The following is a 16,702-nucleotide window of genomic DNA, read 5'->3' as shown; positions in this document are numbered from 1 at the left end:
ATCACAAATCGATCGAGTAAACTCGCTCCTATCATTGCTAGATTCTTACCGGCAAAACCATCGACCAATAAGCGCCGGCTGACCAGCAGGTTTGTGACACTTTTGTAGCGTGAGCTACACTAACTACGTGGGTTGGAAGGAGTTTCGCGGTCCCTCTGCACTCACCAAGCTGCGCATGCGCTACAGTCACGCTACGTCACAGGGACGCAGCTGCCGCCGCAACCCCACCGGAAGAAAAACTTGAAAGTGGCTTAGCTGTAGTTAAACCTAGAAGATTGTGAAAGCAAGAGAGGCGCGCGCGCATCGAGTCACCCGAACAGGTGGTGTCATCTTCCATTGGAAACACTTCGCCTCTCTTGCTTTCGCAATCTCCTAATTGTCTGACAAAAGTAAATGTTGAGGCTACATACTTCATCTCCACAAGCTGTAACGTGAGCAACGTAGTGGAAACATTGCAAGAAAACACGTTTTGAAGCAAAATGTTCACTATGCTAAGTTGAGCCGGTGTTTGTGTGGGCTTCAATTTCACCTACAAGGAGCAGAAAGACAAAATTACTATGCGGTTCAGGGTCCACAGAAACATGTGACAAATGATGTGCCTTTCCTATAAAGTGCACACAACGTCAACGTGGAGTAGGCAGCGGTGCGGCACGTTGAGTAAATCAAGTACCGTGGCGCACTCTTCGTCGCGAAACGTACGATTACTGATTCGGTATTGCTCATACGTCTAGTGCTGAGAATCTGTATTTCGGTCATGTTGAAAGCGTCCTTCGAATTCCTCCCGACTGTGGTCTAACAAAACGCCGTTGATGACCCCTTTTCCACCGTTCTCCGGAGCCGTGAGAAACGATGACTCCTCGACCTTAATTTCTTCGATCAGCAAATAGCGGTCTCCTCTTTTCTTACTGGGTGAGCTAACCAGAATGGTGTCTTGCCTCTCATTATTGCAAATGGTGTCCACCTGTATTTCTTCAGCGCTGAGCACAGCGGCCTTTCATATGGCCTCGTGAATCTGCGCTCCTCTAAGGAGCCTGAAATGTAGTCCACCTTTCTGGCGAGCAATGATTTTATGGTCTTCCGCAGGCAAACACAGCTTTTGTGATATCACCGGGCGTTCTGCCTTCTTAATCCCGACTCCAAGAGCCATTTTGGTTTCCTCGCTGCCTGCCCCACTTCCATCTTGGCTTCCTTGGTTGTCTCTGCTGAGGTGCTTATTTTCTCGCTTTCTGGGGGCTCGCGGCCATTCCTGCTGCGGTCCTAGCTCTTCCGGCGAGATGTCTCGCCATCCACATCAATGATATTCATCCCAGGACGGAGGCTTCGCCGAGCGGGGGTTCAAGCGACCGCAGTTGTCCAATATTGTGACTTCCGGTGACGGCGTTATGGTTACCAAGATACTTTTTTGGGCGAGTTGGTACTTATTCAATAATAATTTCAACAGCGCGAATACGAAGACAAAGGAAAGGATAAAAAAGCCACAGAACGAGCGCTGTTCAGTGCCCTGCGAACTTCAGGAGGACACTCGGGACGGACAATCGTATTGCATGCATATGAAATCATATCTTTCATGTGGGTAGGTGCGACTTTTGCTGCGATCCCTCCTACAGTAGAGAGCACCCACAAGAAGGCGTCCATCCCAGTCTCGACGTTCGAAGCAGGTGAGCAGATTATCATCTTTAGGCAGTTGCACACCATCACACAGATGAAGAACAGGTTCATGGTGGGCGGTGTCCACACAGTTCCGGGGCAGCCATCCGGGTGGGTCAATGCGGCCATCAAGTTCGCAAGGCTGAAGCTGATAAAACTTCATTCACAATAAGTGGGAGAAATAGGGGAAGTCAGCTAGCGTTCCGCATTCCGTGGAGACTTTTGGAAACACCGGCCCATTCGACGGCTTTGAACTGAATGCCAGGGTCACCGCTGGACCTTAGCTCGTCCCAAGTTTCTTTAGAGGGATCAGGCAAGAGTTTTTGAGGTAGGCTTATGGGCTTTGCACGCCCAGATTATATGTTCGAAGTTGTCTTTCTCACCACAAAACCGGCAGAAAGAATGAATTTTGATATGTAGTTTAGATTGGGGAGGATCCCCGTCTGTAGCTGTCTCCATATTGCTTGTTGTCTGGTCAGTTTTAGGGGGTGGTGGGAGTGTTCTCATTGCTTTGGAATGTGCAGTGAGTTCGTGGTATGATACGGCTGAATCACCGAAGGGTTTCGGTTCCTGATTTTGCGCCGCCGCTCGGCCCGCTAATTCTCGAGCGTATTGGTGGGCAGCGTCATTTCCCGGATTCCGCGCATTCTGGAAAAGCCAGCTTCTCTAGAATGGAAGCGTCATATGAGGAGTTTCCATAATACTCGTTCAGCACCTCTTTTTCCAGATGCACCACACACATTTTTTTCCGTCACCGCCACCTGGGTGGGCAGCAGTAAATCCAGCCTGCTGCTTTCAATTTGGATGTCCTGGAACCGTCCTCGGTGTGCCTCCTCTTGCAAAGCAGGGCCTCCCCATCCTCTGAATGTCTCTTCATCGCTCCCACAGACATCTCCGTGCTGAGCTTGGCATCCCAGTCCGAACTGCTGCTGCTTGCTCCATCCTTAGACACCTGTGAGGCTATGCTGCTGAGCTTGGGTCCGTTGGATGGGCCTCCCGCTTCTGCAATCGGATCCGCACACACACCGACCGGAGACTGAGATGAGGGCACCACCGCAGCTGTAGGCGTGGCCGCCAGGCCAGCTTCCTGGCTTAAGCGGAGCACCACTGCTGTGCTCCGGCATGCGGCTGGCTTTGGCTGGATTTTCTTGTACTTGCACCCCGCCTCAGCCGAGACTGCGGCCGCATTGCTGCTGCTGTTTGCAGGGTCCTGGGTGCCAAGCTGCAGGCTCTGCATGGTGGGGACAAATATGATTTTGTTTGCTGGCGGTACAGAGGTGCGCAACTTGGGTTGGTCAGGCTCCTCCTTCAATCTCAGCACCACGTCTCCGTCACAGGAGACCAGGGACGGCGAGGCCTGGTCCCGTTTGCCTTGAGGCGTCGAAGCCAATACCCTCCGGTGCTGCTGCTGCTGCTGGGAGCGGCCCTCAACTGGTGTGCTGCACTGCGAAGACTGTGCCGAGTGCGAGCGTTGCTCGGTGAGCTTGCGCTTCTGGTCACCCAGGCTCTTTTTCTCCTGTAATTTGCTCTGCAACTGCTGCTGTGCTTCTCGCCGCTTACCCTGGCCCCGAGGTGTGCTACTGGCTTGGCTGGCTTTGTCATTGCCCAGTGCCTTGGCTCAGAGCACAGTCACGGCAGCCACAGAGCGGGCGTCGACAAATGTGCTGTTCACCAGATGACGTGCCAGGTGGCACATGGTAGGGAACTTGTTTGGCAGCACTTTCTCGGCCCATTCACGCACAAGCAGCCAGGAGGCCTGGCTCAGTTCTTCCTCCGAGCCATCCCGAGGACACTCTTTGGCCAACGAGTCATCAGTTGACGAAAGCAAGTTTGGTAGAATTGGCGACTTCATTTCTGACTTCTTGCGAAGCCCGCTATAGCAGTACCTAGAATTGCCTCTTTTGCCAAGTCGATGTGGTCTCACTGATGGGAAAACGTGTTTCATCACCTTGCCAAAGTCAGCCGCACAAAGTGGTTAAATCTTGCTCTTTTCAAAGAAACTCCTGTATTCCTCGTACACTTCTTGCATAGGCAGTGATATCTCAGGGTCTTCTTCAAGGTGGCTCTGGATCCAAGTGTAAGTCTGTGCCACCTCTGCATCTGCCTTCTTGCCCAACAGATTGCCCGAACATTTCTGGTTAAGAGGATCTGCTTCAACTGCGGTCCCAGTGGGAAGCTGGAGATAAAGAAATAGAATGTCGGACAGCTGGCTAACATCCTCAATGAGAGCTGCTATCTTTTTCCTTGCTTCCTTACTGATTGACTGCTCGATGTGGCTCTTCATCCAGTTGTTCCGGAGCGGCTTCGTTGTTTCGGTTTCCAGCGTTCCAAAAAACATGCTCATGTTCTCAGTTCCAGGCACATTTTCTTTAAAATCAATCCCGTTACACAAATGACTACTAACGCCAGTAGCACAGTCCGCAGCTTCCACCTCAGGCAGCTCTTCTTTCACACAACAGCAGACTTCCAATTTGACCGAGTTTTTCGCCTTCTTCAACACCTTCGTTTTTGTAGGATCCATAAATTAGGTTAACCTTCACAGCTGGGGTTAATATTAATGTGATATCTCTCTCGAGAGGGAATTCTTTCATTTCACTGAGTATTTGTGAGGCGGGTTTGGAGACTACCTCTAGAAAAGTTACTGATTGCCAGTTTGGAGTCACTTACTATTGTTGTTGCTTTAGTAAAAGCGATGGCCGCGGCGATGGCGGCCTCCTCCGCCACTAGTGATGTGGATGTGGAATGTCTCCGCCATAACGAGTCTCGCTGGGTTAGTGTTGGGCTTTGTGATTCCACATATCGAATATTTGTTAGGGTCTTCCTCGTATTCTGCGGCGTCGACGTAGATGACATCCTGTAGCCGGCTCAAGGTTTTGTGCAGGCTCTTAGCTCGTGCTGTTCTTCGGCCTTGATGGGTGTGGGGGTTCATGTTCCGAGGAAGAGGTTTGATGGTGATCCTCTTTCGGATATCGCGTTGAATAGTTTGATGGATGTCTTTTAGGGGATCGCCCTCAATACCTAATCTTTAAAAGTATTGTCCTTCTGGCGGGTGTGCTGGATAGGCGCCTTATTTGGAGAGTTCGTTGTGCTTCTTTGAGTCCCTCGTAGGTATTGTGGACCCCGAGTTTGAGAAGCTCTTCGTTGGGCATCGAGAGCACCAGAACCATTGATGTTTTGTAAGCCATTCTAATGATGGCATCGAATCTCTCAACTTCGCTTCGTTGGAGTTTTAAGTACGGGAGGGAGTTAGTAATCCTGCTTATGATGAAGGCGTCTGTGAGTTAGAAGAGGTCGTGTTCTTTCATCTTATTCATGCCTTATTCACGTCGATTCAGTTTTCATCTAGGGCACCTTTGAAACCAACGCCTTCAAGTGCATCCTTTGTTATCGCCTGGGATTTAAACTTCGTCAGCTGCTCAAAGAAGGCAACCTTTCTTTTTAATTCATGTTCCTGTTTGAGTAGCTTATTGATACGGCCAATGCGTTCTGTGAAAGACGACTCGAATTCCCAGTGAGCATCTTGAATTTGCTTTTTGAGATCATTTTTTAAGGCCTCCGCCTGGAGGTATTCGCCCCAAACCTGCAGAACGGTGGTTCTCAAGTCCGCATTTGAGTCAAATCCGTCTGCATTCACAGCCATATCAAATAGCAACTGCGAATCATTTCCGGCGTCGACGGAGATATGGCACCTTAAGATACGCGCGTCCTTCAGCGTCGCAGTTTCATGCAGGTTTCTATTATTCTTTGTATTAGTCTGGTTTTTTGGTGAACCACCAATTTCAGTTTGTGGATTGCTGGCGCGTTTCCAGAGTTAGTAGCCTGAGGCCCAGGAACTTGATCTTGAACCTCTGTTACTTCCACACCCTGTGTAATGACTGTCATCAAGGGCGCATTTATTTACCTTTATGAAACACTATAAGCTCCTATTTTTCATGGGAGCATTCTAGGCTCGCTCTCCTAGAATCTTCATCTATGACGTCTGCAGCTGCTTGAAGAGCTGCCTCGATTTCACCATGAGAGCTCTTAGTTGCCCACACCGTAATATCATCCACGTTGAGGCTTTGCCTAAAGCACATGGTAGGGAACTTGTTTGGCAGCACCTTCTCGGCCCATTCACGCACAAGCAGCCAGGAGGCCTGGCTCAGTTCTTCCTCTGAGCCATCCCGAGGACACTCTTTGGCCAACGAGTCATCAGTTGACAAAAGCAAGTTTGGTAGAATTGGCGACTTCATTTCTGACTTCTTGCGAAGCCCGCTATAGCAGTACCTAGAATTGCCTCTTTTGCCAAGTCGATGTGGTCTCACTGATGGGAAAACGTGTTTCATCACCGTGCCAAAGTCAGCCGCACAAAGTGGTTAAATCTTGTTCTTTTCAAAGAAACTCCTGTATTCCTCGTATACTTCTTGCTTAGGCAGTGATATCTCTGGGTCTTCTTCAAGGTGGCTCTGGATTCAAGTGTAAGTCTGTGCCACCTCTGCATCTGCCCTCTTGCCCAACAGATTGCCCAAACAATTCTGTTTAAGAGGATCTGCTTCAACTGCAGTCCCAGTGGGAAGCTGGAGATAAAGAAATAGAACGTCGGACAGCTGGCTAACATCCTCTTTTAGAGCTGCCATCTTTTTCCTTGCTTCCTCACTGATTGACTGCTCGATGTGGCTCTTCATCCAGTTGTTCCGGAGCGGCTTCATTGTTTCGGTTTGCAGCATTCCAAAAAACATGCCCATGTTCTCAGTTCCAGGCACATTTTCTTTAAAATCAATCCCGTTACACAAACGACTACTAACGCCAATAGCACAGTCCGCAGCTGCCACCTTAGGCAGCTTTCTTTCACACAACAGCAGACGTCCGATTTGACCGAGTTTTTTGCCTTCTTCAACGCCTTCGTTTTTGTAGGATTCATAATTTAGGTTAAGCTTCACAGCTGGGGTTAATATTAACTTGATATCTCTCTCGAAAGGAGATTCTGTCATTTCACTGAGTATTTGTGAGGCTGTTTTGGAGACTGCCTCTAGCAAAGTTACTGTTTGCCAGTTTGGAGTCGCTTACTATTGTTGTTGCTTTAGTAAAAGCGATGGCCACGGCGATGGCGGCCTCCTCCGCCACTAGGGATGTGGGTGTGGAAAGTCTCCGCCATAACGAGTCTCGATGGGTTAGTGTTGGGCTTTGTGATTCCACATATCGAACATTTGTTAGGGTCTTCCTCGTCTTCTGCGGCGTCGACGTAGATGACATCCTGTAGCCGGCACAAGGTTTTGTGCAGGCTCTTAGCCCGTGCAGTTCTTCGGCCTTGATGGGTGTGGGGGTTCATGTTCCGAGGAAGAGGTTTGAGGGTGATGCTCTTTCGGATATCGCCTTGAAGAGTTTGATGGATGTCTTTTAGGGGATCGCCCTCAATACCTAATCTTTCAAAGTATTGTCCTTCTGTCGGGTGTGCTGGATAGGCGCCTTATTTGGGCAGTTCGTTGTGCTTCTTTGAGTCCCTCGTAGGTATTGTGGATCCCGAGTTTGAGAAGCTCTTCATTGGGCGTCGAGAGCAGCAGACCCATTGCTGTTTTGTAAGCCATTCTAATGATGGCGTCGATTCTCTCAACTTCGCTTCATTGGAGTTTTAAGTACGGGAGGGCGTTAGTATTCCTGCTTATGATGAAGGCATCTATGAGTTAGAAGAGGTCGTGTTCTTTCATCTTATTCATGCCTTATTCTTATTCACGTCGACGCAGTTTTCATCTAGGGCACCTTTGAAACCAACGCCTACAAGTGCATCATTTGTTATCGCTTGGGATTTAAACTTCGACAGCTGCTCAAAGAAGGCAACCTTTCTTTTCAATTCATGTTCCTGTTTGAGTAGCTCATTGATACGGCCAGTGCGTTCTGTGAAAGACGACTCGAAATCCGAGTGAGCACCTTGAATCTGCTTTTTGAGATCAGTTTTTAAGGCCTCCGCCTGGAGGTATTCGCCCCAAACCTGCGGAACAGTGGCTCTCATGTCCGCATTCCAGTCAAATCCATCTGCATTCGCAGCCATATCAAATAGCAACTGCGAATCATTTCCGGCGTCGACGGAGGTATGGCACCTTCAGATACCTGCGTCCTTCAGCGTCGCAGTTTCATGCAGGTTTCTATTATTCTTTGTATTAGTCTGGTTGTTTGGTGAACACCCATTTCAGTTTGTTGATTGCTTGCGCGTTTCCAGAGTTTGTAGCCTGAGCCCCAGGATCTTCCCGAGGACACTCTATGGCCAACGAGTCATCAGTTGCCGAAAGCAAGTTTGGTAGAATTGGCGACTTCATTTCTGACTTCTTGCGAAGCCCACTATAGCAGTACCTAGAATTGCCTCTTTTGCCAAGTCGATGTGGTCTCAGTGATGGGAAAACGTGTTTCATCACCGTGCCAAAGTCAGCCGCATAAAGTGGTTAAATCTTGCTCTTTTCAAAGAAACTCCTGAATTCCTCGTACACTTCTTGCATAGGCAGTGATATCTCCGGGTCTTCTTCAAGGTGGCTCTGGATCCAAGTGTAGGTCTGTGCCACCTCTGCATTTGCCTTCTTGCCCAACATATTGCCCGAACATTTCTGGTTAAGAGGATCTGCTTCAACTGCGGTCCCAGTGGGAAGCTGGAGATAAAGAAATAGAATGTCGGACAGCTGGCTAACATCCTAAATGAGAGCTGCTATCTTTTTCCTTGCTTCCTCACTGATTGACTGCTCGATGTGGCTCTTCATCCAGTTTTTCCGGAGCGGCTTCGTTGTTTTGGTTTCCAGCGTTTCAAAAAACATGCCCATGTTCTCAGTTCCAGGCACATTTTCTTTAAAATCAATCCCGTTACACAAATGACGACTAACGCCAGTAGCACAGTCCGCAGCTTCCACCTCAGGCAGCTTTCTTTCACACAACAGCAGACGTCCGATTTGACCGAGTTTTTTGCCTTCTTCAACGCCTTAGTTTTTGTAGGATCCATAATTTAGGTTAAGTTTCACAGCTGGGGTTAATATTAATTTGATATCTCTCTCGAAAGGAGATTCTGTCATTTCACTGAGTATTTGTGAGGCTGGTTTGGAGACTGCCTCTAGCAAAGTTACTGATTGCCAGTTTGGAGTCGCTTACTATTGTTGTTGCTTTAGTAAAAGCGATGGCCGCGGCGATGGCGGCCTCCTCTGCCACTAGGGATGTGGATGTGGAAAGTCTCCGCCATAACGAGTCTCGCTGGGTTAGTGTTGGCCTTTGTGATTCCACATATCGAATATTGTTAGGGTCTTCCTCGTCTTCTGCGGCGTCGACGTAGATGACATCCTGTAGCCGGCTCAAGGTTTTGTGCAGGCTCTTAGCTCGTGCAGTTCTTCGGCTTTGATGGGTGTAGGAGTTCATCTTCCGAGGAAGAGGTTTGATGGTGATCCTCTTTCGGATATCGCGTTGAATAGTTTGATGGATGTCTTTTAGGGGATCGCCCTCAATACCTAATCTTTCAAAGTATTGTCCTTCTGGCGGGTGTGCTGGATAGGCGCCTTATTTGGGCAGTTCGTTGTGCTTCTTTGAGTCCCTGGAAGGTATTGTGGACCCCGAGTTTGAGAAGCTCTTCATTGGGCGTCGAGAGCAGCAGACCCATTGCTGTTTTGTAAGCCATTCTAATGATGGCGTCGATTCTCTCAACTTCGCTTCATTGGAGTTTTAAGTACGGGAGGGAGTTAGTATTCCTGCTTATGATGAAGGCGTCTATGAGTTAGAATAGGACGTGTTCTTTCATCTTATTCATGCCTTATTCTTGTTCACGTCGACGCAGTTTTCATCTAGGGCACCTTTGAAACCAACGCCTACAAGTGCATCCTTTGTTATCGCTTGGGATTTAAACTTTGACAGCTGCTCAAAGAAGGCAACCTTTCTTTTCAATTCATGTTCCTGTTTGAGTAGCTCATTGATACGGCCAGTGCGTTCTGTGAAAGACGACTCGAAATCCGAGTGAGCATCTTGAATCTGCTTTTTGAGATCATTTTTTAAGGCCTCCGCCTGGAGGTATTCGCCCCAAACCTGCGGAACGGTGGCTCTCATTTCCGCATTCGAGTCAAATCCATCATCATTCGCAGCCATATGAAATAGCAACTGCGAATCATTTCCGGCGTCGACGGAGGTATGGCACCTTCAGATACCTGCGTCCTTCAGCATCGCAGTTTCATGCAGGTTTCTATTATTCTTTGTATTAGTCTGGTTGTTTGGTGAACCACCCATTTCAGTTTGTTGATTGCTGGCACGTTTCCAGAGTTAGTAGCCTGAGCCCCAGGATCTTCCCGAGGACACTATATCCAACGAGTCATCAGTTGTCGAAAGCAAGTTTGGTAGAATTGGCGACTTCATTTCTGACTTCTTGCGAAGCCCACTATAGGAGTACCTAGAATTGCCTCTTTTGCCATGTCGACGTGGTCTCAGTGATGGGAAAACGTGTTTCATCACCGTGCCAGTCAGCCGCACAAAGTGGTTAAATCTTGCTCTTTTCAAAGAAACTCCTGTATTCCTCATACACTTCTTGCATAGGCAGTGATATCTCCGGGTCTTCTTCAAGGTGGCTCTGGATCCAAGTGTAAGTCTGTGCCACCTCTGCATCTGCCTTCTTGCCCAACAGATTGCCCAAACATTTCTGGTTAAGAGGATCTGCTTCAACTGCGGTCCCAGTGGGAAGCTGGAGATAAAGAAATAGAATGTCGGACAGCTGGCTATCATCCTCAATGAGAGCTGCTATCTTTTTCCTTGCTTCCTCACTGATTGACTGCTGGATGTGGCTCTTCATCCAGTTGTTCCGGAGCGGCTTCGTTGTTTCGGTTTCCAGCGTTCCAAAAAACATGCCCATGTTCTCAGTTCCAGGCACATTTTCTTTAAAATCAATCCCGTTACACAAATGACTACTAACGCCAGTAGCACAGTCCGCAGCTTCCACCTCAGGCAGCTCTTCTTTCACACAACAGCAGACTTCCAATTTGACCGAGTTTTTCGCCTTCTTCAACACCTTCGTTTTTGTAGGATCCATAAATTAGGTTAACCTTCACAGCTGGGGTTAATATTAATGTGATATCTCTCTCGAGAGGGAATTCTTTCATTTCACTGAGTATTTGTGAGGCGGGTTTGGAGACTACCTCTAGAAAAGTTACTGATTGCCAGTTTGGAGTCACTTACTATTGTTGTTGCTTTAGTAAAAGCGATGGCCGCGGCGATGGCGGCCTCCTCCGCCACTAGTGATGTGGATGTGGAATGTCTCCGCCATAACGAGTCTCGCTGGGTTAGTGTTGGGCTTTGTGATTCCACATATCGAATATTTGTTAGGGTCTTCCTCGTATTCTGCGGCGTCGACGTAGATGACATCCTGTAGCCGGCTCAAGGTTTTGTGCAGGCTCTTAGCTCGTGCTGTTCTTCGGCCTTGATGGGTGTGGGGGTTCATGTTCCGAGGAAGAGGTTTGATGGTGATCCTCTTTCGGATATCGCGTTGAATAGTTTGATGGATGTCTTTTAGGGGATCGCCCTCAATATCTAATCTTTCAAGTATTGTCCTTCTGGCGGGTGTGCTGGATAGGCGCCTTATTTGGACAGTTCGTTGTGCTTCTTTGAGTCCCTCGTAGGTATTGTGGACCCCGAGTTTGAGAAGCTCTTCGTTGGGCGTCGAGAGCACCAGACCCATTGCTGTTTTGTAAGCCATTCTAATGATGGCGTCGATTCTCTCAACTTCGTTTCGTTGGAGTTTTAAGTACGGGAGGGAGTTGGTAATCCTGCTTATGATGAAGGCGTCTATGAGTTAGAAGAGGTCGTGTTCTTTCATATTCATGTCGACGCAGTTTTCATCTAGGGCACCTTTGAAACCTACGCCTTCAAGTGCATCCTTTGTTATCGCTTGGGATTTAAACTTCGACAGCTGCTCAAAGAAGGCATCCTTTCTTTTCATGTTCCTGTTTGAGTAGGTTATTGATACGGCCAATGCGTTCTGTGAAAGACGACTCGAATTCCGAGTGAGCATCTTGAATCTGCTTTTTGAGATCATTTTTTAAGGCCTCCGCCTGTAGGTATTTGCCTCAAACCTGCAGAACGGTGGTTCTCAAGTCCGCATTCGAGTGAAATCCGTCTGCATTCGCAGCCATATCAAATAGCAAATGCGAATCATTTCCGGCGTCGACGGAGATATGGCACCTTCAGATGCGTGCGTCCTTCAGCGTCGCAATTTCATGCAGGTTTCTATTATTCTTTGTATTAATCTGGTTGTTTGGTGAACCACCAATTTCAGTTTGTGGATTGCTGGCGCGTTTCCAGAGTTTGTAGCCTGAGCCCCAGGATCTTGATCTTGAACCTCTGTTACTTCCACACCCTGTGTAATGACTGTCATCAAGGGCGCATTTATTTACTTTTATGAAACACTATAGGCGCCTATTTTTCATGGGAGCATTCTAGGCCTGCACTCTTGGCTTCTTCATCTATGACGTCTGCAGCTGCTTGAAGAGCTGCCTCGATTTCACCATGAGAGCTCTTAGTTGCCCACACCGTAATATCATCCACGTAGAGGCTTTGCTGTACTCCTGGTATTTTAACGAGTCTATCCGGAATCGTGATTAATGCCAGATTCAAGAGGAACGGAGAGAGAACAGCCCCCTGAGGGCTGCCTCTGTTTCCCAGCTTTATCGAGTCGGATTTCAAATTGCCCACGTGCAGTTCCACTGAGCGCTCACTCAGAAATGCCTTGACGTAGTTGTAAGCCTTTCGCTCAGGGTTAACTTCATTTAGGTGCTCTAGTATAGAATAATAGGAGACATTGTGAAATGCTTTCTTTAGGTCGATAGCCAGGATAGCCTGCGTATTTACCTTTTTAGATCTGTTAATGATGTCATGTGACAGTTGAAGCAATACATCCTGTGTCGAAAGTCCCCTCTTGAAGCCCTCCATGGTGTGTGATAAAAGGGAGTATTCAGCATAGTCCTGCAGTCTATTAAGTCCTGCAGTCTATTAAGCACAATTTTCTACATTAGCTTACCTAAACACGAGGTAAGCAAGATTGGTCTTAGGTTATTGAGGTTTATCATCTTGTTGGGTTTTGGAATAAAAATCATCTTGGCCTGCTTACAGCATTGGGGTATGCTACCACTCTCCCAGCACTCATTGAAGTAAACCGTGAGCGCTGTGACTGACTTTAGATCTAGGTTCCTCAGCATCCTATTATTGATTTTATCTGGTTCAGGCGCAGATTTTATCTTGAGTTGAGACATTGCGGCCGAGATCTCTGCGTCCTAGAAATGCTCGTCAAGATTTGGGTTGTCGCGTCCCGTGTAGTCCGGGTACAAATCTCCATCTTTGCTGTAGTTTACATATTTATCTTGTAGTGACGATAACAATTGTTCAACGCTTCCGGGATATGCATGGATGACTGATATATAGCGTTTCTTTTGGCTGTCTTGGACTGGGCTGGATCAAGAAGATGGCGGAGAAGGTTCCACGTGTTCTTGTTTCCAAGCTGCCCGTTAAGTTCGTCGCATACCTGATACCAGTTCTGGCGTGTAAGGTTAATGGCGTGTCCTTCAATATTCTTCTCAAGCCGTGCATTGCGTAACCTGAGCTTCCGATTAATTCTCTGCTTTTTCCATTTCTTGAGCGTGTGTCTGGCTTCCCACATGTGCGCTAGCCTGGAGTCTATGATGGTTTGCTTCTCGTCCGTTTCTATGCTACTGGTGTGCTTAAGGGCGTCTACACATAGATCCTGGACCCACGTCTCCAAGTCCGAGATGCTGCACGGCGCATTAGTGTCCTTGTCTTTCATGAATTTATCCTAGTCGGTGTGCTTACAGGAGTTCCATGCCCCTCTTCATAATTGTAACACAGCGCAACCAACGGTAGACAAGAACGAGAAACACACGGGACGAGCGCTGTCCCGCGTCTTTCTCGTTCTTGTCTACCGTTGTTCGCGCTGTTTAACAATTGTCAACGTCTACCAACTTGCCCAATTGAACATACTGCCATGCCCTCGTAATACGTGAGTTGGTCTGTATTGTAATGGCGAGAATGTAGTGGTCGCTGTTAAGGTCTTCCACAGTATTGAGCCATGTGGGATTGATTACGTTTTGAGCTAGTGACAGATCAGGATTAGTGTCACTTGATATACTGTTGCCGGTTCTCGTGGGTTTGGTAGTATCATTCAGCAGCGTGATGCCCAGCTCCTGAATCTTCCCTAATATTGCTGTGCCTTTACCCCAACTATAATAAGCTGATTCCTTCTGGCCTTTCTCACAATTTCGTCTAGGAGTTTACTTGTTTCCTGGGTGCGATCCTTGGGAGAGCTGTAGACGTAGAAGACGTATGTTCTTCGCTGTCCCTTCTCGGCGAGAATGATATCAACAAGCGTATAATCTAGGTTTACGTCCTTAATTTCATGCTGCACATAGCTGATGTACCTTTTGACCAGTAAGGTCTTTGCTGGATATCTGCGGTTGGTTCGCAGTTGCGTTATCAACAAGCGTATAATCTAGGTTTACGTCCTTAATTTCATGCTGCACATAGCTGATGTACCTTTTGACCAGTAAGGTCTTTGCTGGATATCTGCGGTTGGTTCGCAGTTGCGTAACGGTAACATAGCCTGAAAGAGTAGCCACTCTAGAGGGTTCTTGTAGTGCAATAATGTCTGGTTTGACAGTGGTGTTCTGTATGTGGATCTGTAGGTTGGCCTTGCGTGCGTACTCCCTACAGTTTCACTGGCAGACTGTAATTATTTTCCGTTTGGCGGAATCCATGTTTTACTTTGGCTTGTCCCTTCCGCCTCGGATGGAGATACAGTAATTTGCTGCTGCCCCATCACGCCACGCAGTACCGATCCTAAGTGCTTAATCTGCTGATCTGCGCTCTCATGCACAATCTTAAGTTCTCGCAGAATCTGGGTGGCCTTCTGCTGCCAACGCCCGAGGACAGCAATTGAGTTTGCAAGTTCTGACACTTTGCCATTTAAGAATATGTCAAAACTGACAGAGAGATCCGGAGCTGGTACGTAGGTTTTGACAGGGTATGCCTTTCCGTTGCGGGTAAAGGCCACTACTTTCCTATAGGCTTCTCCACGAGCCCTGTTTGTGGTGTTGATAGTAATCGTTGGTTGACTGGGTGTCGCTGGGAAATATCTTCGAACACTCGGGCGTCCTTGATGCCAGCTGCGCTGCCAATCGCCTGATGTAGAGTGGCCCCTACTTAGAGAGGGGAGTCGATCGGAACTTGCGGTCTGAAGACAACCTTGAAATGATCGGTAGGCAGCTGTGGGAGTTGGATCTTCCTTAATTTCATGCTGCACATAGAGAATGTAGTTGAGCGGTATGAGACCTTCCCGACCGTCAGTGTGCCGTCCCCGGAACGAGTTGCAGTCCGGCGTGTCGGAGACTATAGTCATGATGTCCCCCTTGGTAAAAGACAGATCTTCACTTGACTTGCCACTGAAATTGTAGCGGGCCACCACTTCCGTACCTGATGGCAATTTTCAGGCTTGAGATCACAGTGGATAATCTTCTCTCGGTGGAGGAGCCGCAGGCATTGAATAAGGGAGTAGGCGAACCTCCTGACGAGATTCAAGCTGAAGACTTGGTACTTGTTGTTCTTGATGAGTTCGTACAGGTTCATCCCCATCAGCTCGAACATGATGCACAGATGATTCCTAAAGTACAAATAGTCGTACATGTGAATGACGTTGTGGTACCCGTCCTTGTCTTTCCTTTTCAAGTGGTCCAGTATCTTCACCTCAATGAGGGCCTGCTGGTGGAACCTCTTCTTGTTGCGGATGATTTTGAGCTCGACATGCTCTTTGGTCTTGTGGTCGTAGGCCCTGATGACCTGGCCGAAGGAGCCCTTTCCAATCACCTCCAAGATTTCGTACCGGTAAGCGATGTGGTCGTGCATCACCTTGATACAGGAGCCGGTCTCGTCGTCGTATCCGCCATTCTGGCCGACCCCCTCGTCGAACTCGATCTTGCTAGCGTCGAGGCCCAGATAACAGATGTCACGGTACGGGGACGCCTCGGTCCGCTCGTAGTTGTCCAGCCGGGTGCCGTAGTACAGGATGGCCTCAGCGGGTGAGAGGGGTAGCCGCCGTCCGTGCGGGTCGACATTTGGTCCGTCGTTTTTTTAGGACTGCTGCAGCTGAGGCTCTAAGGGAGCACTTCAGGTGAGGCTCAAACGAAGTACCTTTGCAAGACAAACAGGACCACCTTTGCAGGCTGCGATGTTCGAAACTGGGTTTGGGCCCACTGCGGAAGAGGGGCGCGCAGCGGGAATTTAGGGAGCTACTCCCAAACGCACACCCCTGGAAAAGCCGAACGCCAGGCCGGGGGACGCTTGTAGCCATTTTTACCGGTGGGTGTCGGCCGGCGTTCTTCCCCGATGCGGACGAGGCGCCGTCACCACCGGGGTTACCGCCGCCGCTCGGGCCAGCGGCATTAGGCTTACGGTAGAGCTCCTGGTACTTGGAGTAATCCAGGTGCCGTCTTTAAGCTCTTCAGGGGTGATGGGTTGCCCTTCCATAAACGCTTGCATAGCGATGGGTTCCGCGGCCTGTGGGAGACCGAGAAATTCCGCAATGACGGCGGGTCTCGCCGCGTTCCTCGCCTTCGTTCGCTACACCATGCGTGAGACGCACGGTGTCGACGCACAATACGCCATGAAGTCCTCAAAAAAGTTCGCACACTCACAAATGTTGGCTCTGCCAGGTCCGGGCGCAATCAACTATCTTGTGAGGCCAAAATAAGAAACGTCGTGTAAACAATTACGGGTCCAGAGGCCGAAATTCACAGAGCCCTTGCGAAGCACATCCGCTCTCGTTGGCGCTAGTGGCGTCCCCAAGATCGCAAGGAAAGACCCTAAGAGAAAGACCCCTTTCTCGAATCTTGCCCGGGGCAACCTCTCATCGCGCTCATTGTACCACGTCTCGCACATGCACAGCATTGTGCAGAGAAAGTCATGTCCCTGTGGTCTCCGGCAAATGATGGCTGCTGCGATATTTGCTGCCTTCGACGGGCACGTTATGTCTATGGTTCCTCTCCTCCTTACTGCTTTCTTCATCCGCTCCCGA

At 48.7% G+C, this 16,702-nt stretch overlaps 2 pseudogenes; both read right to left on the bottom strand.

Annotated features, from left to right (window-relative positions):
* Nucleotides 1–2,272: 2,272 nt before the first annotated feature.
* On the bottom strand, nucleotides 2,273–4,095 carry LOC146172461 (uncharacterized; annotated as a pseudogene).
* LOC146172460 (dual specificity tyrosine-phosphorylation-regulated kinase 4 pseudogene) lies at nucleotides 3,623–15,744 on the bottom strand (annotated as a pseudogene).
* Between the last annotated feature and the right edge of the window lie 958 nt (nucleotides 15,745–16,702).

The sequence above is a fragment of the Amblyomma maculatum genome, unplaced genomic scaffold (assembly GCF_055883805.1).
Source record: "Amblyomma maculatum isolate TAMU_Amacu unplaced genomic scaffold, ASM5588380v1 scaffold_13, whole genome shotgun sequence".
Lineage (NCBI taxonomy): Eukaryota > Metazoa > Arthropoda > Arachnida > Ixodida > Ixodidae > Amblyomma > Amblyomma maculatum.
This window is presented reverse-complemented; position numbering and strand designations above follow the sequence as displayed.